This window comes from Oryzias melastigma, linkage group LG13 (assembly GCF_002922805.2).
Source record: "Oryzias melastigma strain HK-1 linkage group LG13, ASM292280v2, whole genome shotgun sequence".
NCBI classification, from domain to species: Eukaryota; Metazoa; Chordata; class Actinopteri; order Beloniformes; family Adrianichthyidae; genus Oryzias; species Oryzias melastigma.
In genome coordinates, this window is record NC_050524.1 from 31,789,714 (window position 1) to 31,805,789 (window position 16,076).

At 37.1% G+C, this 16,076-nt stretch overlaps 1 protein-coding gene across 1 annotated transcript in view; it reads left to right on the forward strand.

Moving 5' to 3' along the window:
* The window catches only part of LOC112149246 (GRIP and coiled-coil domain-containing protein 2-like), a 523,867-nt gene that overhangs the window by 115,380 nt on the left and 392,411 nt on the right, over nt 1-16,076 (forward strand). The window lies entirely within an intron of this gene.

Genomic DNA, 16,076 nt, shown 5'->3' on the forward strand with positions numbered 1-16,076 from the left:
TCTAGCTTCCCAGCCCTCTGTAGCGTCGTCTGTCCAGTGACAGCAGTCGTCTTTGTGGCATGTGTATCTGCCTTTTGGCGCAAATCCTATTCTCAAAGTCCCAGGAGGCGACCGTGAGGTTAATAAGCGAGATAATGATGTCAATATCTGACCTTCAGAAGCAGGTCAGCATGAGCGATTCATTTGGCTCTAAATACCACAACAGATCAACGTAAACAGCTCTATAAAAAGCAAACTGGTTTATCTTAAAGACCCACTACAATCCGCTTTTGAGCTAGTTTAAAATTGTTCTTTAACTGGTCTGTAAGTGTGTATTCAGACTGGACAAATCCTAGTGTTTGGTCTGTATTCAGACTGTCATCAAGGGGTCTTTCCTTGTAAACAAAACCATGTGACTAAAGATCTCTTCAGTCATTGGCCAGGAATTATGAGGATGGAACAAAGCAACTAGAGGAGAAAATTATGGAAGTCCCGTGTTTTGGAAACAAAAATAGGCGCCTGATCTGGGAAATACTGGTTTATGATAACTTTGCAAAAATACAACAATAATTATACCATGGTCTGGGTGAGTACTCGGTTTAGATTGGCTGTACGGTGTGGATTAAATGACATATACTCCAGTGATAAAGCACACCTATAAAAGAAGTACAAGTCACATAACCCAAATATTCTGTATCATCTAAAAGCCAATTGGTGACTGTAGTAATGACCTGAAGTGAACTGATGCTTTGTTTAATGATTAGCATAGCACTTTCCTTCACTGCTGCAGGGCGAGTTCGGTTGGGCTTTAGCTTTTACCATGACAACACGTCGCACCACAAATCAAATAGGACACTTTTTAAAAAAAAAGATACAATTTAAACGTAAAAATCAAAAAGATTAAGATACAAAACATTGATTGAATACTTACTTATTTCATAAGTGACCATGGTGCAAGTGTGATAATGCTTTTCAAAATGTGCATTATCAGAAATTAACATATAACGCCAAAGCATGAAGAGGTTTTAATAATTCATGTATTTATTTCTGAAATACGTTTGATATATCTGTATCATTTTATTGTATTGTCTTCTAATGCTTTAAATAAACCAATATCTAAAAAAAAAATAATTACTACTCAGAAAAGTAATTTTAAGCCAGATTCTCTTTATGCATGTCCTCCATCATGAGAAAAACACCACAAGAACATGTCAAAAACAAATGTTTTATTGGAGTGGGTCTTTTATTCGCAAACTCAATAAACAGCAAAAAATAAGAATTATTCTTGTAAACTTTGATTAAAGTGTCAGGGTTAATATTTCCAACCAATGTTGAAGCCAAATGAAGATTGCAACCGGTTTCACTTTTCTCAGAAGAGTTAGAAGTCTTGGGGTCTTTCTTTGCAGTGCCACCCTCTTACAATCTCTCTTCATGTCCCTCTCCTTCATTTCATACAGCCTGAGGGCAGAATGGACATATTATGCCATTATGTGGTGAATAACAGTGATTTGATTCATTAGATTTCTTCAGATCACTGCTATATTACAAACTCCAACAACTGGCTGTCAACTCTGAGACAGGAAGCCATTGGTACAGCAGTCCCTAATATGACCATCTCCAGGGATGTCCGAGCCAATCATGGCTCTAATGAAGCAGACAGAAGTGAGAAGAAGAAGAAAAGATCTTTTTTTTTTCCTGCAGGCCTGCAAGCCTGCTTTATAAATCAGTTGCCTGGTGAGTGAAGACATGTCAAGTGCTTGCAGCACTGCGGGTTAAAAGATGCTTCATGACACATTTCATAATTTAACACCACCAAGAGTGATAACAATGCACAGATGAGACAGAGGATGCACTGTTTGGTCACAGTTTGGACGTTACATTATTTGTTTTGAGTGTTTTTTTTGCTCACGTTTTTTTTTTTTTCTTAGCATCTATTTTTAGTTTGTGTTCCTTATTATTGAAACCAAGTAAAGGTTCACAGATTACCTTTTTTGGTATCTATTTCAGTATTATTTGGTTTTCCTACAGCAGTACACTATTCCCCATTACATACAATCTACCTCACCATTAAGCAGGGACCATTGGCTGCAATGCCAAAAAATATATATTTTAGTGTTGGACCACTGTGTTAGCATTCAGTCTTTGACATTACTTGAGAAGTGAACACAATCGCTGTGGTTATTTCTGAACGGTTTCATTATTTTTAGGTAATATTTTATGATGACAGTAGACCTTTGACTGTATATGAGAACTGGACTGAGTGACCCCTGGCGTTACACACAGAAAGGACCTGCTGGCTCCAAGAAGCCAAATTCCCACTGATGTCATGTTTGCGGAGCAAGAAGAAGCAGAACCAGATGCTAGCAACCCAGAAGGATCATGGAAAGCAGAAGGATAATTGAAGTGTATGTATTTTGTAGCGGAATCAGCTGAATTTGTTACTTGTTTTTTAAATCTGGAGGCCCGTGAAAAGGCCGCCACCTTGCTGTAAATTGAACACAGGTGCAGCGTTGGGCGTGCCCCAATGGGAGACTCTTTTTAATACCAATGATAAAACCAATGATTGAATGTATTGGTCACAACAACGTCAATAAACATTGGAGAATTAGCTAAAAGAGTCTTTGGTGAACTGGAAGGAGAAAGAATCAGGATTTTGGAGCAAGTTCACTTCCTCGTCTGAGCTGACCTCTGGATCAGAACCTTACGGCTGAACATTACTAATATTGATTGACATTTTTATGCAGTAGCGGTGAGGATTTACGCTAGCGAGACACAGAGCTATCATAATCAGACGGAAGGGGGGTCTGGGACGGAGCTGCTCAGCTCAGCTCCAAAAGACACGCCCCCTCAGAGGAGATTTTGGAAACAGAGGCTTCAGATCAACATGAAAAATGGCTTTTTAAGACATTTAGGTTGTGGAATATTGGTTAAAAACGTCATAATCATAATGAAAACACTACTGGTAACATTTTTATGTAAAACAGAAATGTCATTGGGGAACTTTAAAGAACCCCATGTACCCCATGCTAACCATTTCAAACATTTGATTGACAGATTTCATGCAGCCTGCTTTCATGTGATAGGGGTCTGACTCCCCAAAAGCTCAGTCCTTATTGCCAAGCGTTCAGACCGACTTGGACCGATCACTACTTATGGAGGACATCTGGCTCCAACATGGTGGAGTTCATAACGGCGACTGAATTGACTTCCGTTGGAGCCTGAAGTAAATCATTTTCAATGGCTGATGTCACACTTACTCAGTCCAATTATACTGTCAATGGCTGCATCTTTTCTCCTCACACAGCAGAAACAGTCATTTTAAGCTAAAGTCTGGATTCTGTGATGGACAATCCATCGGTGTAGACAATGTCCTACAATCCTGAGGCCAACTTTTACATTCTGATCACAATAACATCTTAAAATGTGTCATCTTGTAAAAGATCAAATAATAAGAATCGAGCCACACATTAAATTTAGGTAATCAGCTAAAACGGCCGGGGCATATTCATCACCGTAGCAGGATTTTATTTGGATAGTAAATTCACACAGTGACTTTTTTATTTGGTAAAGCTGTCTCTTTTCCTCATTTATGACCAGATATTTGTCATTTTTGTTTGTTCACAAGTCAAGGATTTGACAGCCCATGCTCTGTTTTAATTCCTGTTCCTAAAAAAAAAAACAAAAAAAAAAAACTTTTTTATATTCATTTTTTATTCATAATTCATCTATCTGTTGGTCAGTTGTTCAGATTACATGTGGATCCCTGAATTGCTTTTCTTACCTTTGCTGTCAATAAATGTCCACCCAAAATCTCACTCTGCTTATTCTTCTAGAGACACGCTTTTTTAAATACAAGCAGCAGGTTGGCTTCCATCAAAGTGGAAATGTAAAATTCTGAAAAGGCATAAAAAAATAAAACACTTATCAACTTTCCATCTATTTATCAAGAACACAGAGCTACTATGTATATTATTACATCTGTTTTCAAATTACAAAACACTATATTGTCTGCTAACCATGTAGCCAATAATACATAATAATGTCTTGGCCTTTTTAAAGAAATGTTGTCTTTGTGTAAATATCACATCAAGGCACAAAAGCTGGTTAAGCATTTCCATGGTTTCAAAGATTCTGATCAGCATGAAAAATGAATTGCAATAGATCATCAGGAACTCTACGGCAGTTATTTAATTTTAGACAATCCATCACATCTTAAAAAATTCACAGACTGCATTTACATGCATGCCACATTCAAAATAAATCATTGGTGTAGATAAAAGCGTATTTTGAATAATGTGTTTACATTTGTTGCAGCAACAGAAATATTCCTGTGTATGTTTTTGTGTCTTTTGAGCAATACACTGTCAGCTATTGTTGACGCCATTACTCAAACACAGTGGACTTTCTTATAAATGTTAAGCCTAAAAATACAATTATTTAAGACAACATAAGTTGCATATATATAGTGAATACCCCTTGTGTGTGTATTTGTAAATATAATGTATATATACGAGGCCCTGCGACAGACTGGCGACCTGTCCAGGGTGTACCCCGCCTTCGCCCTTCAGTAGCCGGGATAGGCTCCGGCGCCCCGCGACCCCGAAAGGGAAGAAGCGGTTGAGAAGATGGATGGATGGATGGATGTATATATACTATATATCTATATAGATATACAGATATGTATATAATGTATACAGTATATTGTATATATAATATGGATATAATGTATTGCCTTCATCCTTACTCTTCTTTGGTATGTTTTGTGCAGTATACCCCTGTGCATTAAACACACAAAAGGATATACTACACAGAACATGCAGACTACCTCCTTCCTCTCTTCATGCCCCTGCATGGAGATATGGCATCGACTGACTCAGAAGTGGCAAAACAAATCCTGATATCTTGAAGAAGATAATCACGGAGGATAATTATCATCCGGAATAGGTGTATATTATGGAGGAAATCGACCTCTTCTGGAAGAAGATGCCTTCACGCACTTATTTGATGAAGGAGGAAGAACTCTTTAGGTTGAGTAATTCTCCAATGTTCTTTAATAAATGTTTACAAAGCATGAACAGAAGTGTTTTTGATGAGACATTCTTTGGCCTTGGGGTGGGGGTGAAACGGGGTGGTTCTCCGTATTCGCGGGCTCAGGGTATTCGTATAAGTCTCCGGTCCCTGACCCCCGCGAAGGGGCGATTACTGTACACATTTTGAGGATAGATCCATTGTAATTGGATTCAAAGGGGGGGGGGGTCAAAGGGTAGAGATACCCAGTTTAGCTTAGTCTGTTTAGTTTAGTTTAGTAACCGGCTATTGTTTATATTCTATGACTGACTTTCTGCTTTTGTAAAATTACTGGTATGAAGCCCAAGGAGACAATTGGTTTGTGATATTGGGCTATAAATATAAAATTGAAGTTAATATTTAACTACTTTAAAAGGTTCTTCACGTTGTATCAAGTATTGCTCTTTTTCTATGGAGTACTAATTGACCTGTTTTTAAAAAATAAAAATTCTACTAAAGGAACACTCCCAGGAATTACTTTTTACATTCAGTATTTAAGCAGATGCTTTTTATTCAAAGCAAACTTAAAGGAGGAAAGGTTTTTGACATTAAAATCGGATGTACTTTTTCAAGTTGTTAAATTCAAGTCTTATTTGTCCTCCTTTATCGTTTTCTTTCCAAGAAATCTCCCACATAAGTTCCAAGAAAACAGACTACACTGATATGACCTTAAAAATTACTTGTATTTGGCTATAAGAGTCTGTGGCTCTGTGTTGTCAAGATAAAATGGAAGGAATGAAGCAGTTAAAAATGTTGACCTTATCAAAGGGGAATTCAAGTTGTATTAGTGTGTGGATTAAGTGTTTGATTGCAGCATATTATACAAATACAACCTACGCCAGAAAGAATGCATTGTTTTGTCTTTTTTTAGGTTTTTACGAAGAACTAGATGCTGAAACCCAAGGAAGTGAATTTGTGATTTTAAATTAAAAGCAATTAAAAGTGCTATACTTGACACTGCGCTTATTATGCTGCACTTACATCCTTCCTCTACTTTGTGAACTGTACTTTCAGCGACTGAAAAAAATTACTCTTTACTTTTTTTTTTTTTTTTTCATGGTTCCCCCATCCAAAATCTTCTGGATACCATTGAAAGGTACCATGACAAAAACAAATTTAAAAATTCTACAGAACTGTTGTGCCTTGCTGCATTTAATAATGTCTACACATTTTAATACTAGTTGTGTTTGTTGATTTTTTTTTTTTTTTTTTTACATAAAGCAATATTATTTGTAGCACATGGAGATGAATTTCAAAGTGATTTCAAAGGCCAGCCTTCAGTTACTCTCTTCGGCAAGCCCTTGATCGCTCACAGCTTGGCGTAGATGTACATTTGTTACAAATGATTTGATGAGAATTTTTGATATGTGGCTCGAGGCTGTGCATTTTGTATGCAAACCTTGCATTGTGGCATAATCACTCCATTACAAGAACATGTCCCCGAGGCATAGTCTGTGTAGGGAGTGAACACACAGCTTTGATATATATCTATCTATGTGTTTTTTCAACATTGGGAATGTTTTTCCGAAGTCCAAATACCAGGGCTTACTAAAGAATCGAATGGTTAAAATAATAAAAAGATATGTTGCTTTTTATCCCTATAGTTGTCAATAAGTAATCAACCTGTGTGAACGACTAATGCCATGCAGTACTAAAATATTTTACATGGTTCAAAGCAAGCGTGTTGCACACCTATATGGCAGATACAACTTGCCATCCATGAAATCACACGTCTTAGTTTATACTATAAAAAGTAAAAATACTCAATGAGGTTTTTGTCTAGTTATATCTTGGTTTCATGCAATTTTCTCATATCTTCAGGCTGCTGAATCTGGTCCCCAAGTCAATTTTAAGTTACAATAACATTGTTTTGGATCTGATAAACAGTTTGAATGATGCAAGGAAAGAGGAAAAAGGTGCAGAATTGTTTGGACATCTTTTTTAATTTTTCCCTTTTTTTTAAATTCACATTTGTGTTGATTGCATGATTGATCGAGGAGTTACAGAATGTCAAATAGGTTGTATTATGTAGGAGTTGAGGGCAACAGTGTGGCTCCACTGGTGTGTGAATGCGTATGAATGTTCCGGTGATGGTCAGAGGGGCCGTAGGCGTGTTCTGGCAGCCACGCCTCTGTCAGCCTGCCCCAGGGCAGCTGTGGCTACAGTAGTAGCTTACCGTCACCAAGTATGAATGAGGTGTGAATGAATAATGGATACACAATGTATGCGCTTTGAGTGTCCTGAAAAGCGCAGATAAATCTAATCCATTATTTATTATTATTATTATTAACATCTTATACTTTATATATATAGTGCTGGGCGGTATGACGATATGTTTTGTCAATTTATAATTTTTCACTGGAAAACGTAATTTTAATCTAAAGTATGTTTAAATCAACACAAATATTTGTGTTATTATGAGCATTAAGGAACAAAAGTTCATTTTGTGTTTCACAGTTCTATTCAAATTAAATTAAAGCACAGCAACATATTGTGATGATGAAGTGTTTTCCTAGAGCATCTGTCACAATAAAAAGAGTTGGAATATGAGAATATGAAGTTCATTTCATAATTAACATCTTTAGGCGCTTTTCAAAACAGGATTATACTAAAAACATTGCAACTTCTGTCGCAACTTTTCACAAAAGCTGCCGCAACATCAGGCATATTTTCAGAGTATAGCTAAAAATGTACTTTACTGTCGTATCATGATACATATCTTATCGTGATACAAAATATTTTATATCGTGATATACATTTTTTTCCATATCGCCCAGCACTATATATATATATATATATATATATATATTTATGTAGTATTTTCTGAATAATCTATGCATTTTATGTTGTCTTTAAGTTATATTTTAAAGGTTTTCTGACTGTCTTTATTTGACGACTTGTGTCCTAAATTAATTTTTTTTACAGGAAATCTCATTCTAGTATTTCTATAGTTTTTATAATATGCTTTTATTCTAAAATAAATAAATAAATAAATAAAAATCAAATGCTCAAATTGGTGGATATTCTGGGCTTTTCGAGCTTAAAATTCTGTATATAAACTGATTGGCACATAGAATGTAAATGATTGGAGTACTATCTGATTGATCATGTTGTTTTGTTACAACAAACAGACAATCACTTTTGAGGCTTCTGTCAGTCCCTGGTGGCTCCCAAACTAACAAAACATTCTCCTGAATTAAAACCTATTCTTTTTATCCTTTTTCCAATCCTGCCACACATTGAAAGCTAGATGATGAATCGTTCAAGTGTGAGCATGGGACAAGAACTGCATTGCTCATTGTTCAACCCTCACAGAAAAGTCTGAGGCAATGATGTGTTAGCACATCCTCCCCAGATGAGTCACCCTGATGCCTTCTGACAGGCCTCATTCCACTAGTGAGAAAGGCTAACCAGGAGTGCAGCTTTGCTCCCAAACACATGCTTCAGGGCAGACTCCATCTGGCCCAAATGAGACAAAGGAAAGGGAAGTTAAAAATAACCAAGAGGGAAGGTATGGCAGATAGACAAGGCAGGGATGAGATGAAAGAGCACAAGCATACTGGAATGCTGCTACTGAGGCAGAACTCTCCAACAGATTGGTTTGGGCAAACAACTTCTATTGATTTGTTTTGTTTTTTTCTGACAGAATAAGGTTCAAATAGAAGATTAAAGCTTCAAGCGGCGTTGACTGGCCCTTCACCGTCTGCCGCCCCACCCACCCAGGGAAAGCATCCACCGCCTCTTCAGCGCATGCTGTGGCCCTTCTTGGCCTGTGCTGCTCACACATGCGACAGGCTTCTGTCTTTCATGCTCTGCATCTTTTTGCCATGCTCACACTCCCTCTCTGGCTCTTCCCACTCTTCTACCCTCATCATGATTCTCACAAGAGGCACAAGAGGGAATATTGCTGATTAAAAACAAGTGAGATTTCGAGCTTCATATCACATCCACCGTATTTTGGAAAAATATTGATATTGGTATCGATATTGGCAATATTGACTGGTATCACCCATATTTACTATTGTTAACACTGAAATTTACAAATAACTCAAATTCAATTGGTGTCAATGTTTGTCAAAGACATAGAATTACTGATTTCAGCAATGTTGGACAAAAGTGTCGTACAAGTTTTTTATTATGATTGCTTTCAAGCTAAAAAAAATAAATGGGGATATATTTTCCTTAAAAATGTGTTTTTATATATTGTGAGTTATTAGAGATGATTTTTACAAATTATTGCAGTATTGCGATATTGCTATCATGAGCCATCTATCAGGTATCGCATCCGATCATGATGCGATACCTGATTGCCAGCCCTCCCAAAAACTGATGAATTTATATCAATTTTTGTGGCAAAACGTGATGTGCCTTTCTAAATCCCAACCAAGAATGATGAAAAAGTCATAACATAACATGATGTGACTTCCTTCCAATTCAGCTAAGGTGCTCGCTTTCCGATTTCGCATCGTTCAAGTCACTGATTAAGGAGGAATATCCCTTCAGGGGTCACCACATTGAATCAGCTTTCACTGATTCACACACATTCGGTTTGTCTGGGAGTTTTATGCTGGATGCTCTTCATGACAAAACCTTGTATTTTATCTGGGCTGGGGACTGGCACAGGGAGACCCAGACTCAGGCCTCCTGTGTCTGCAAAAGTAGGCAATTGCACAAAGGGTCTTACTCAAGTTCCCACAATGGATGAAGGTCATCACGGCCCCAGGGAAGCAAATTCCCATGAAGCAGTCCAACTGAGCCATCCAGCTGCTACCAAGAGTACATATGTTTTGTTTCCACTGAGGGGTCCAGACTAGACCCGACTTGACTTTCAAGTGTTTCCATTACAAAATGGACCGGATCAGCAGGACAGACTGGTACCATTTTTGGTTCCCTTTTGGTCATAGGTCCATAGAAAAATGGAATGGCCCTGTTAGGGCAGACCTTCTGTCGTCACACGATGTAACCCATTGATTGGCGGAAAGGTTTTACGGCAATAGCAAGTGCCCAACTAGCGCTTTTCCTGACTCAAGATCCAAACCGAAAGATTTCTCCTCTTTTCGGCTGGATTCCTCCTCGCCCCCTTGTAATGTTGTTGTGAAGAATAAGAAATTCTTTGCGCACAGTATTCCCCTTTATGTGTGGGGTTTGGGGACCAGAGACACACAGAATCCACAGATACAGAGACATCACCCCTTAAACCGGCCAAGAGGGGACTGGCCTGGTCTGTACTGCTCAGTGTTAACGAGGCAATAGTGCCATCAAACTTTACAGTACAAAAAATGCCTTTAAGGGTTTGAAAACAAAAAAATAATTACTTGATAACAATCTATTAAAGACAAATGCTAGAAAGCCTAAATTCTTTAAAAATTTAGCTTTTTTGGATGACATTTTCTGACTCCACCCACATTTTTAAGATAGCTCCATTACATTTTCGTTATTTCTCTCAGAGACATCCGGGACCCCGGTCAGACTGGCCAATTCCGATTGATTTTAATGGATCATTGTGTCCTGAAACCTTCAAAAACTATGGATAATTCTAAAAACACTTCCGGTTAAAATATGGCCCTTTGCCCAATTCTTAAAACAGCCCATTTTGTTGGCTCGGGCCACAATCATCGAGGGAGTAAGCTCATTTACGGAGTAAAATAGACAAAATGCAAATCCACAGTTAATCCTACACATTGACAGAAAAATATATACCTTTATTTATTATTTTATAATTCTTCTCTGACAATATTATTCTAGAAACAGAGCACAGACATATATTAGTAACATGGCTTAGCTTTACATCTAATGTTCCTTTCTGAATAAAAATGACAGACATGCTCACCATAATTCTTATCTTATATTTGTATTGCTATATTTAAAAACACACATACATATATATATATATGCTCTGTTATCCCTGGTCCTGTCTAGTAACCCTGCAATTATCCCCCCACACTGGTCAATCTTTTGGCTGCTTTTCTCTGTTGGATTGTGGTTTCTCTGTGAATGGTTAGTTAGACTTAGATGAAAGGTTGAGGGATTGGTTGTGGTAAGAGGGTTGGCTACAGATGAACTGACAGGTTATTACTAGCTTTGTGGAGGATTAGTCCACAAAAAGCCCCTTCAGCCCTATGGCCAGCAATGCTAGAATCTCAGCAAATAAGTTAAATTATATCTGTGAAAAAGCATTGGGAGACCCAGTGAAAGAGTGTCAGTTGGAAAAAGGAGAGAAAGAGAAATGCCTAGAACAAAAAAAAAACCTTCAATATATCCTAATTTGTTGTTTTATATTTAATTTATTTTTTCTTTTCCTTTTTTTTTTTTTAGAAAAAAACGTGCCTGGGGATATGTCAGTTGGAATGAGATTAAACTCCCACAGTATAGAGATGGGAAAACGAAGTGGAACACATCTAAAATGCTTAGAGCTCCAGTTTAAAAAAGCTGTATGCTCTCCTTTGGTACAATAGATGTGAATCTGACTCATATGGGGTGTTGCATAAGCAGGTGCAATCATTATCAGGGACATTGGTTAAAGAATAAAACAATGCTCTAAAATGAAGATTTTTAAACGTTACTTTCATTATGTAGTTTGAATCCAACATGGAATAAATTATATTCTTAGAATCTTCTGCTTTTACATTATTTTCCAATTTAGTAGAAAATAGAGACATCAAGAGTATTAAGAACTGGGCATCTCAGGGGAAACTAAAAAAAAAAAATCTAATTATTTTTTTTCTTTTTTCCTGAAAGTATTGAATGATTTTGTTGCACCAATTTAGTGTTAACGTTAAAAAAGATCACCTGCAAAACAGAGGTCTGATTTAAAGCAGAATAAATGACCCTCGCAGCTCCTGGCTCACACAGGCATCTGCTTGGCCTCTCAGTCCATCGCCATGGAAAAGGGACTGTGGGAATTGCTTTGTTTTGCTGTAGTGCTTAATGTGAAGCCATCATTGGTCAGCATTATTGAAAAATACAGTAAATAAATATTTTGATTCTCGAGTTCCTTGATTTAAAAAAATGTAATGGCAATTTACCCCAAAATGACACTTAATTGACCTGTTCTACTCTTTAAAGTTGAGGTTACTCTAAATGCTGATTCACTCTGGTCCGTCTGTGGCGTGTTTCCATGTGTTGACACAAAAAATAGAACGATTGTCAATCAGTCAGAATGTTTGCATTTTCCTCCGACATGACTGCTAGGGATGGGCGATACTGAGCATTTTGGTATTTATCTGATACAGTTATTGATACCGATGTCTGTATTTTTGGTAAATCCAGGGGATGAGACATGAACCTCAAAATCTCAATTGTTTTTAATTGCCATGAATGTTTTTTTTTTTTTGGATTGCCCTTTTGTGTAGATTAATATATTAAGTCTATGGTATGGATGCACCGCAGACAGACCGGTATAAATCTCATGTATTCCATCTTCACTGGAATTGATAATTGGACTTTTGAGTTCAAGCAATGACTAAATGAAGGTGTACTGTATATGAATCACAGTGGAAGATGGAGAACTAGAGCTACAAGATTCTAATACTCTTGTGTTTTAGTCCATGCTCACAACAGAATTTTTTGCCCTGGTGTTTCCTAACTGAGTTTATGTGCCCTTGGTTGACCTTTCGTAATGTCCATTCCCCAGTGTGGTTCTGCTTTGGAAGCACATTTGAATACCTGCAATATGCTACTCTCACAATACTAGATCTTCACTAAACAACTCGAAGGCATTTTGTTCATTTTTTGCAACAATGAGATTAAGGGCAAATTCACACTACCAAGATTTTCTTTTTTTCTTTTCGTACTTTCTTTGACAAGTGTGAATACTTTCCAGAACTCTGGTGGGGAGCAAACGAGCAAAAACTAGCTTGCTGCTTTAGAGAAAATGTATTTGTTCACTTACAGGTGAACCAAAGTGTGCAAGGCAACCAAATGATGGGATCCCTGAATAATGATTAAAATATTAACAACTTGGAACTGAAGATGCACACAAATATGATTTTATTAACAGACCACACATGATGCAGGGAGATGAATAAAGCATGACTTACTTGGTATGACTATATGAACAATTCGGGCGATACTCGTAGACAGCATTTCAAATGCTGTGAAACAATGGTGTGAACATTATTAGCCTTTTTTTGCCAAATTGAATTGGCCTGTTCCAGCCAATGAAACCCTTTAAGCTAATTCTCCTGGCTGGTTTGAAACAGAAGCCACGTTTCCATTATGTAGTTTTGTTCTATGCACCATTAGACATACAGACACCTTGGTTCGAGTTGAGATTCAACTGTCTCAGAATCTAGCCTGAAAGTGGGCACCCTTGTAGCAAGAAAAGGAAAACCATATTGTACACGTTTAATAATACCTGTTTTTTAGGTAACTGATACTCGTAAATTGCAAAGTTGTTTTAGTTCTGTATGAAATCACCTTTGTACAATACACAGTGGTCTATAGATTTATGGAATACAATTTTATCCCATTCAGAGCTTCTTATCTTCAACTTAGTAACGGGGGATATTTTACATTTTATCATTATTTGGTGTTGTTAAATTTTTACTAGCTTGTTCATTTTTGAAGGATTAAATGATGTATTAAATGTAGAGTAACTCCAGTAAACGTGGTGCCAATCATGAATCCGTCTGGCGACAAAGAAGGACGAAGCTCCCCTAAATATTCTGGAAGTGATGTCACTTTACAGCCATTTATCATTAGTACAACTCATTAATCTTCATATAAGAGTGTAATAAGATTGCTCAATAATAAGAGGAGATTCATTTCAGCAGTTAATTTCATCAGGTGTGAACAGGAGCAGACATAGCTACACGTTTATGCAGCTTACAAAATGGCTTCATGCCCTCCCTGTTCTCCTTTTATGATAGCTGGTTCTATTCATCCACAAGAATAGAATAGAATAGAAGCTTATCAGATCTGATTGTCTATATATAAGGGTGTCCAGTTTCAATGTTAAGTCAATGTACAGATTGGATCAGAGGTCAGTCAGAGCTGCCAATTTGGGCATCTCAGCAACGCATTGGAAATTCCAAAACCTAAATTTTGGAAAAGAACACTGACGACCAATCAGGGACTCAGCTTTAGCATGTGATGTGTCAGCAGGTGGAATCTAAAATCAACATGGAAGAGAATCTTATTGTACTACTCCTGAACTTTGCAATATTTTATTTTTTTCCACCAGGAAAACAATAAAAAAGATAGTCTACTTTTATTCTTGTTTCTTCTTTCCCTCCTCGGACTGATGGATGAAAGCAAGTCGCCAAACTGCATCATGGAAAGTGTAGACGGTTGACAAGAAACTAGAAAACTCTAGTTAAAGTCCAAGTTAAAGGCCAAATTTCGTTACAGACAACGTGCTCAGTGATGGCAGACAAACGGCTGAGATGCAGATAATGAATGCATATATTTCTAAAGATCACAAATCAGCGATCTTGGACGCCGCAAATATTTGTACTCAAATTTTCGGGAGGAGAGCCTTAATTTTAAATCTAAACAACAAAATACCATACAGCACGTTTAACCAGGCAAGCCCAGCTAACGCCAGCACCAGCTGAACTGTGTTTGGCAAAAAGTAACACCTGATTAACAAAACACTCACGGGTTCCCTGTTACAATTACTCTTACCGCTCAACTCAGGAAGTACTGCTGATAGTGGCCATTGCTCAGACACAGCTCCTGCAGTAGATGGTGAAGCTCACTGTACTGGGAGATTCTCAGAATGATCACAAGAACATGGAGACGAGATTACTGGTGATCTTGTAGAACTCTTTAAAATAACTAAATCTTCATGTCTTCGTGCATTTAAAATGAGACAGAGGTAATGCTTCCATGTATCAATAAGGCTAAAAAACATTTGGTGGTAGCTCCTCCCACACGAGTCTGGAGTGTCCAATTTAATGAACACATTTTTGGACAAACATTGAGTTTGACGTGTGTTGAAAGTGAGGCGTCTGATGCAAGTTTGACCTGCGAGTTGGGTTGTGAATGCAGCTGACATGTGCATACATATCACAGAGGCTAAAGTCATGATCTGCTTCACAGGTAGAAAGTTTTTTTGTTTTTTTCTTGAAGTGGTCAAAATCAGGCTCAAACTATTTTTGTACAATCTCCATTTCTTTAGAACCGAGTGTTACTCCTAAAACATGTTTCAAGTTCCTCTGTGATTTCTCAGCACATGCTTAACTGTTACCCATTGTTCATCTTTTGGCTCGCACAAGTACTGTGATCATTTGCTCAACACAAACTTAAGGACTTCTCCAATACGCGTCATAAGACATGTATGGGTTTCCACTGCCTCTTTGTACAACTTCCCACCTTTGTCCTTAGAAATATTTTCTAACGCAATTTCTTACCACATATGCATATTGAACCTTTTCAATATCTTCTTTACAATATTTCTTGTGACGTTTTTATAAATTCCTCAAATTAAAATCTTAACCAAGGGAATCCTTCTGTACACACATCCATCTTAAATCTCTCTTTAACATCTTTCAGCACTTTTCTATTGTTTGACGAAAGTAATCCACCCAAATAATAACTTTATCATGTTGTTCTGTTTGTATGTCTAAACACAGTTGTCTGCGTGTAAAATCACTTTCAATAATATATCTAAAGTCACAATCTAGAATCAAGATAGCAATTTATTGATTTTATACACCAAATATTACTTAACTTTCTGCTTGGTCAATGCAAGAGGATATAAATTCCTTTTTTTCACACCTTTTTGATGAAGTAACTAACTTGTCTTAGCTGTATTTGCAAAACTAATCTTTTGCCTGTTAAATTGGCTGTTGGGGAGAATGTTGCCAAATAATCTATCCATCTTCTGGCTGCATGTCTGCTACAAATCTTGTTTGAATTTATTATTACCTTCAACTTTCATAGATGTCACAAATGTCAAATAGTTTCTATTTGTCAATATACCCTTACTTGGAGATCTAAATGATATTAAAATTCAATTGTTAAACAGGTTACTGTACGTTAACTCTTGCTTGTCCATCAAGTCTAATTCTAGTCAACTCCACTGA